The following is an 8,102-nucleotide window of genomic DNA, read 5'->3' on the forward strand; positions in this document are numbered from 1 at the left end:
TGTAAAGATGAAATGAGTAATACTGGCAGATATTTAACTTAAATATTTAATTTCCATATAGTAAAAATACACACTGAGACGCCTAAAGGCGGCAAAAAGGCATTCATTATGTCCGCAAAATTTTGGCCCTTGATATATAAAGTCATAACACTACTGAATATGATCATTTTGTTGTTTTAGGTTAGAAGACAATGGGAAGAAATGCCATCGACTTACCACAGCTGACAACCAGAGACACGCGGACACACCATCCACCAAAACACACACACACACACACACACACACACACACACACACACACACACGAAAATAGCCCTGCAACTTTACGATTGTTCAATTAAAATAAACGTATTTTGCTTCATACATGCGTGTCTGTTGTCTTTGATTAGCTTAAAAGTACAATAAAATGACATTTAGAGGATTTAAAGCGAAAGTCCCCTAAACATCCCGAATGGCCGCTGCACGTCAAGTGAACCCCGTGAATGTCCGGGGGACATCTTCGTTAACCTCCGCTCAACGTCAAGCAGACCCTACATGCTGATGTCTGGGGAGGCCATTTAGGGGACGTCCCTGGGACCTTTTTTTGTTCAGAGCGGTTCGCGAATCATTTGAATCAATTCGAGAGTTCGGAGCCGGTTCGCGGATCATTTGAATCAATTCGAGAGTTCGGAGCGGGTTCGCGAATCATTTGAATCAATTCGAGAGTTCGAAGCGGGTTCGCGGATCATTTGAATCAGTTCGAGAGTTTGGAGCGGGTTCGCGAATCATTTGAGTCAGTTTGGGGATGGCGAATCATTTGAGTCAGTTTGGGAGTTCGGAGCTGAATCGCGAATCATTTGAGTCAGTTCCCCAGCCAACAGGGGATGTCCCGGGACATTCCGAACGTCTGCTTAGGTCCGCAGTACTTCCACTTTATAAAGTTCGCTGGCTGACATTCGGCAGACGTTCGGACTTGGTTCGCTTTTTGACGTTAGCTGGCGGATGTTCGGAGGATTTACATTTGAATATTTTCACACGTATACATATTTAAAATATGAGACACCAATGTTTCCGGAGTTGAAGACAAAGAATATGATATCTGCTTCTTCCATAACTGTTTTATTTCCTATTTTGGTTTATGTAAATGATTATTGATTTATTAATTTATTTTATTTTTAGATTAACTGCCTTTTTTCCAAGGCATTGTTAGATGCCAATGTTTCCTGTCATAGCTATGCAAAGATTTGATTTCAAAAACAGTATCATAGCTATTAAACTATATCTTATGATTTTAAATCTGTATTTAACCTAAAAAAGATTGCAAAGTAAAAAGAGCTGCTAAAGTCCTATCTCGAAGAAGGATTCTGAAATCTGAGAGTAATCAGTGTTGAGTACCACTGTATCATTAACCCTGCCTGCTTTAAATGATTCAAAATAATGAAAATTTGAAAACAATAGAAATTTAGAAAAGTAATCAAAAAGTAATCAAATGTAATCAGTTACATTACTCAAAGTCTCTTGAAACAGTGACACTACATAAAACATTTTAAAATAAGGTAATTTGTAATTTCCAAAGTAACCTTCCCAACACTGGAACTGACACCTTACAACGCACACGAAGATAGTTGACAAAATCAAACTAATATAAACTCATATTGGATTTTAAAGGGTATTTTTGACTAAAATAAAATCCTAAAAATAAAAAAAACTGTAATAACAGATTGCAAAATGAAGAAAAAATATTTTTGATTTACAGATTGATTTTTTTTTTTACTATATAGATTTGAATCCATTGTAAAATAAAGTTGATGTTTAATTAATAATTTTCATTTCTGGAAAAAGAAAATAGGAGTAACTTCTGTAATGAAAAATATCATTAAATCAGGAGTCTGTTTTCAGCATTTAAACATCAAAATCATGATGCCTTTCAATAATATAATTGAACACAGCTACAATTAGGTTTATGCATGAATGAAGAAAATATGTTTGCATCCCAGGAGCTCTACTAGAATGTTATAGAGTGAATGCCAAGGAAAACATGAAGAAAAGAAAGTGAAAAATAACACGGGTAAGACAAATTAATTAATTATTTTAATTTACATATTAAACTGTTTGTTTGTGCTATATAAATAAACTTGTATTGTATAAAATGTTGGCAAGCCCACAAGAAAAGTTATTTAGGAAATAAATTATTTTAGTTATTGCATTTAAGACTGCTATACTACATAGAGCTCATATAAAAAAGTAATATAGCCACTCTGGAGATAGGATCCAAGCAGCTGTCGATCAAATGAGCACATGCCCGAATGACGTCACTTTAGGGCACGCGCATGTATCCATGGCAACGCTCAGCCGCTAGTGACAGTTAATGGTCATCAGGTGATTTCCTCAGACACGGCCTTGAGTTTTCGCTTTTGTTTGGTCAAAAAGGCATTTATTCTTTTATATTATTAGACATTATAGCTACCGTAAGTACTGTTTATCTCCTAATGCTTACATTTGATGAAGTTTACTTTTTTAAACCTTTTCTGAATTTGTCCCGCACTGCTGCTGACGTTAGGCTATGTGAACACTTTCTAAGCTAAAGTTAGCTTGTAAAGCTGAAATGACTAAACGTATATAATATTGGCAGATATAGAACTTAAATATTTAATTTCCATATGGTAAAAATGTACACTGTGACGCCTAAAAGCGGCAAAAAGGCATATGTTATGTCCGCTAAATTTCGGTCTTTACAAATCTTTTGTCATTGGATAAATGATAGTCCTAGGCATATAAAGTCATAACACTACTGAATATGTTAATTTTGTGGTTTTAGGTTAGAAGACAATGGGAAGAAATGCCATCGACTTACCACAGCTGACAACCAGAGACACGCGGACACACCATCCACCAAAACACACACACACACACACGAAAATAGCCCTGCAACTTTACGATTGTTCAATTAAAATAAACGTATATTGCTTCATACAGCGTGTCTGTTGTCTTTGATTAACTTAAAAGCACAATAAAATCATCACATTTAGAGGATTTAAAGTGAAAGTCCCCTAAACATCCCGAAAGGCCGCTGCACATACTGTGAACGTCCAGTGAATGTCCGGGGGACATCTTCGCGAACGTCCGCTCAACGTCAAGCAGACCCTACACGCTGATGTCCAGGGGATGTTAGCAGAGGCCATTTAGGGGATGTCCTTGGGACCTTTTTTTGTTTGGAGCGGGTTTGCGAATCATTTTAATCAATTCGAGAGTTCAGAGGGGTTCGCTAATCATCTGAATCAATTCGAGAGTTAGGAGCTGCTTCGCGATTCACGTGAATCAGTTCGGGAGTTCGTAGCGGGATCACGAATCATTTGAGTCAGTTTGGCGATCGCGATTCATGTGAATCAGTTCGGGAGTTCGTAGCGGGATCGCGAATCATTTGAGTCAGTTCCCCAGCCAACAGGGGATGTCCCTCTGACGTTCCAAGCGTCAGCTTAGGTCCGCAGTACTTCCACTTTACAACGTTCCCTGGCTGACGTTCGGCGGACATAAGTCTGAGACAGTTTGTGAAGGTCCCTGTTTCGTCCCTCATCTGCCATTTCCTATGGAGTCAAAATAGGGCCATATATATCTGCAAAATAAAACAATGTTTTGCAAACAAAAAAATATGTTTTGCAAAAAATAAAATATGTTTTGCAAATAAAAATAGAGTATTGAGAAAAAAATTGCTTTTTTGCAAGTAAAAAAATAATAATTGCAAAAGAAAAGTTTACCACTGAGAGAAAAAATAAAGTTTAGCAAAGTAAAACTTCAGCAGCATTGACTTTGCAAAACATTTCCCTTTGCTGCTCCTTTAAATCTGCGTTTCAGTCATCCATGCCTCTGCGGTGCAAGCTTTCCTTTGCGCTTCATTTTTTCTTTGCGCCTAGCTTTGTGTCCCTGATTTGACATGAGGGAGGGGTCAAGAGGTTGAGGTGTGTACAAGGGACGAAGGCGCGTCCTTCTCGTTACGTCATCAGCGCGAGCCCCAGACCGAGTGGATCGATCGAAATGAAGGAGCAGAGACATGCGGGTGATGGATCACAGGTATGTGTTATTGAACGCTTTCTTGTTATTATTATTAGACTCCTATATTATTAATAACAGATACTTCAGACCGGCCAGAGGGTGTTCCTACCTCGTCTCCAAGCCAGCCTTGACTCCTTTACTAGTGGGTGGAATAACCATCCTCTCCACACAGAGTAATCGAAGCCCAGACCAGTTGTGGGAAATTGGACTCCTGCAAAACCCTGTCACTCCTCCAGTCCTATCTGAGGTATTTTAAGAATGTGTGTCTTTTAATGTAATGTTTTCATGCAAGATATTGCCCCAATGTCCATAAACTATTACCAACTTTTAACAGATTGCACAAGACGGCAACTCTGACTGGGACACAGACAGTATCTCTGACCAGCCGTGGACAGGAATCGTAGTTCCTCCAGTCAAATGCCCCTTAACTTAAGAACTTATAGGCCCAAATTCAAACTTCTTTAACCCAAACTCACACTCTCAAAACTATGGAAGAGACCAGTATTTATAAGTTTTAAATTTTGTGCTGCTTCATTCTTAATTGACACTAAATCAGTCATTGAAATGACTAGTGACCAAATGATCCATTTACAAGCAAATTAACATCCAAGTCAATAAAAAACAAACTTAAGGTGACATTGCATGCTTGTTTTATTTTCTGTATTGGCTATATTTAAAGCAGAAAATGGCTAGTATAACAACTTGTGTTCTCTTAACACATTCATTAAGATATACAATTTTACATTATGTAACACGTTGTGTTCTCTACACATACACAGTAAATTTCAAAACCATAAGAACATTTACCAATGTATAAAAGGTTTTTTTTCCTGAACATGTACAATTCCATACATTTAGTATAATTTAAAATTCTGTTTAAACCGTTGTCAAATTGAATGGCTTGGTTGGGGTTGGTATTGTCTGAATTAAATCAATTACATTTTAACATTAATTTGTGTAATCTGCAGTTTTTTTTAACAATATTTATACTAAATCAACTCTGTCAGTTCATACATAACACAGCTTTCAATTTCTTGGAGAAAGTCTTGCAGAAAGTTGATTATAGCTGTTTCTCGTACTGATCCCTTCTCCGACATTTTCGGAAGAATGTTCTGCATGATGAAGTCTGCATCAGCCTGTGGGGGAAAAAAAAACAACCATCCATTTTCAGGTACATATGCACATGCATTTGGCTTTTATCCAAAGCTACTTTATTACCATTTTCTACTATTATTTTTTTTGTAAGGAACAAGTGTTTGACAATTATTTTTTAACTTGGCAAATAATAATTTTCCTATATATATAACATTCCTAAAATGCAATACAAGATATAGGCATATTTTTTTTTCCAGTTACTGATACCTTATCATCATCATACACCACATCAGGGACAAAGAACTGGTGGCAAAGTCCTGAATGTTTTTCCAGGATGTCCACAAAATTGTGGACTTCAAGACCTTTTCAGATTTGCTTCAACAAAGGGACCAAACGTAGAGTTGCATGAAGCACAATTGATCTGGAAAAAGAACCAGAAAATTATTGCATAATATAGACAGTGTTGTGGCTAATCAGTATATCTGGTAGGCAGCTAAATTAAAACCGTTTGCAAGGTTTCAAATGTAAAGAAGTTAGAAGACTTTTTCTGACCTTATTATGGCCTCTTTGTTCTCAGGTTTAACGGCCCCAGTAAAACCACAATTAATTATTTGATCATTCCATGCAGAGAGATCAGTTTCTTCTTCCTCCACCTGAAAAAAAACAAAAATTTAAACTGTGCGTAGAAATAAAGGTTTTATGAATTTGAGGCAGGAGGCTGCTGTCGTTGTTGTGGCTGCTGCTGCTGACCCTGAGCTGACTGAATCTGACCAAGGCTTTGGGTCAGAAGACCCATTCAATTCTGTGCAGCTGTACAGACATCAGAATATTCTCTCTGTTAAATAGGTCATCACAACATCATATAGGATTATCTGGATCAGGTGTTTTAAACTCAGTTCCTGGAGGGCCACAGCTCTGCACAGTTTAGCTCAAACCCTAATCAAACACATCTGATTCAGCTAATCAAGATCTTCAGGATTACTAGAAACCTCCTAACAGGTGTGGGTTGGAGCTGGTTTGAGCTAAACTGCAGAGCTGTGGCCCTCCAGGAATTGAGTTTCACACAACTGATCTAGAATAAGTGCATTAACAATGTATCATATAAACATCACAGCTTTTAAACATAGTCTATAGGGATGTGACCAACTGTATATAAATAAACTTGTTAGGAATCAGAAAGAGGTTTATTTCAAATTATGTTTACACACACAAGGCATTTGTTTTGTATTATTTGTTTTACAGTATATTTTGAGAGACACCTTTAGCATCGTTTATAGTCCATAATACAACTAGGGCGTGGAGAATAATTATTAATTATTAATTATAAAACAACGTGAAAGGTGTGCATATTAAGAGAAATGTACAGCCGCCGATGCGACCCGCATTAATTGATCTCTAACTTACTTAACTTGAGCAAACACGTTGATACACATAGTTACATATAGTTATCGGTCTATCTAGCGAACTTGAAGAAAGCGTTCAATAACACATACCTGTGATCCATCACCCGCATGTCTCTGCTCCTTCATTTCGATCGATCCACTCGGTCTGGGAACATCCAGGTGGAGACACACAAACACACACACACACACACACGGTGTCCAAACAACATCAAGGTCTTTATAAACTGTTACAGCACTTACTCAGATTGACAAGATTGCAGTTTGAAGTTTAGGAATTAGTTTTTTTTTTTTTTTTTTTTATGTTTATGTCAGTTTTAATAATTTTAGCATTTCAACTTTTTTGAAAAAAAAAAAAAAGCTTTAATTCAATTACAGAAAACTGTTTTTAGTAGTTTCAGACTTAGTTAACAACAATGACACATAGTTGGTTGCTTTGGGAATGAATTACTAGTTAGCAGTAAAAGTTTAACTGTGTGTGCTTATTTTACATATTTATTTTTTTAAATAAAATGTAAAAATTATATATGTTTTGTACGAGTTTCTGTCTTCTGCTGAATGCTAAAAAGATGATGCTTTAAACACCAAACGGTTATGGTACCCATTCACTTCCATAGTATTTCTTCCTGTAGCACAGAAGTCAATGGGTGCCGTTCACGAAACGCACCTGAAGCACAGATCAGGGTTATTAGCAGAAATTCATTAATTAATATTCATTAGTTAATATTGCTATAGCTTCTTATATTTATAATCCTTGTTCTTTTCTAAATACTGTTAATTGAAATTATTTTGTTGTGGTGTAAGGGGAACTAAAATAGCCTAGCGGAGCTTCACAAATTTCCCAGAAGCTGAACAGTTTTCATTTGCTATTAACCTCAAAATAATTATTGAATGAAATTTGGAGTCCGACTGTCGGGACGCATATAGCGTTACTTATTATATATTTACTATTATTCTATATTCTTTATATTAAATAACATTTTAGCATCCCGATACGTCGGGAACATGGAAACATTTGGATTCGTGCCGAATGAGAGAGGTAGGCTTCAGCTTCAGGTTACATTAATTTGTTTTTGGACTTAGTTTTTTTTTTTTTTTTTAACTCTCAAAAGTCAAAACGCAATTTATACAAGTGTTTTTTTTTAACAATGCAGCAAACATTTTTAAACATCTTAAAAATACTTTTAAAGTGTTGATAGTTTTTCATTTTTTTTCTTCTTTAAAGTAGGCCTAGCTTACATTTGGAGAAAATCTGGTGCAAGCTGTAAACTGTAATCGTTAGATCTGTATTTTCTCCTTTTTTGAGTAAGGAAAACGCTATACTTTATTATTTTTATTAAATTATTATTATTACGCAAATTATAGGCAAATAATATTGTTTAAAAAAAAACAACGTTATTGACCGGTATTTTTTCCTCCCGAACTGGTTTTGGAACGGTAATAATATCAGAGGAAGAACAGAACTGTTAAAATATGGATTCTGCTCGGAGTAAACCAAATGAATTTTTTTTCGTTTTCAAGCCCTGTTGCTTACATTTGAAGAAGTTTACCTTTTTAAACCTTTTCTGAAGTTGTTCC

The 8,102-nt window shown here is 36.1% G+C and overlaps 2 long non-coding RNA genes across 2 annotated transcripts; one reads left to right on the forward strand and one right to left on the reverse strand.

Annotated features, from left to right (window-relative positions):
- The first annotated feature begins 3,924 nt into the window (after nucleotides 1-3,924).
- LOC113076095 (uncharacterized) lies at nucleotides 3,925-4,975 on the forward strand. Its single transcript, XR_003281103.1, has 3 exons — nucleotides 3,925-4,047; nucleotides 4,202-4,276; nucleotides 4,364-4,975. It is a non-coding gene; the product is annotated as an uncharacterized LOC113076095 (long non-coding RNA).
- A 31-nt stretch (nucleotides 4,976-5,006) lies between these two features.
- LOC113076094 (uncharacterized) lies at nucleotides 5,007-6,677 on the reverse strand. Its single transcript, XR_003281102.1, has 4 exons — nucleotides 6,618-6,677; nucleotides 5,677-5,777; nucleotides 5,392-5,545; nucleotides 5,007-5,165 (listed from the first exon to the last, which is right to left on the reverse strand). It is a non-coding gene; the product is annotated as an uncharacterized LOC113076094 (long non-coding RNA).
- Nucleotides 6,678-8,102: the final 1,425 nt, after the last annotated feature.

This window comes from Carassius auratus, unplaced genomic scaffold, assembly GCF_003368295.1.
Source record: "Carassius auratus strain Wakin unplaced genomic scaffold, ASM336829v1 scaf_tig00018649, whole genome shotgun sequence".
In the NCBI taxonomy this organism is placed as follows: domain Eukaryota; kingdom Metazoa; phylum Chordata; class Actinopteri; order Cypriniformes; family Cyprinidae; genus Carassius; species Carassius auratus.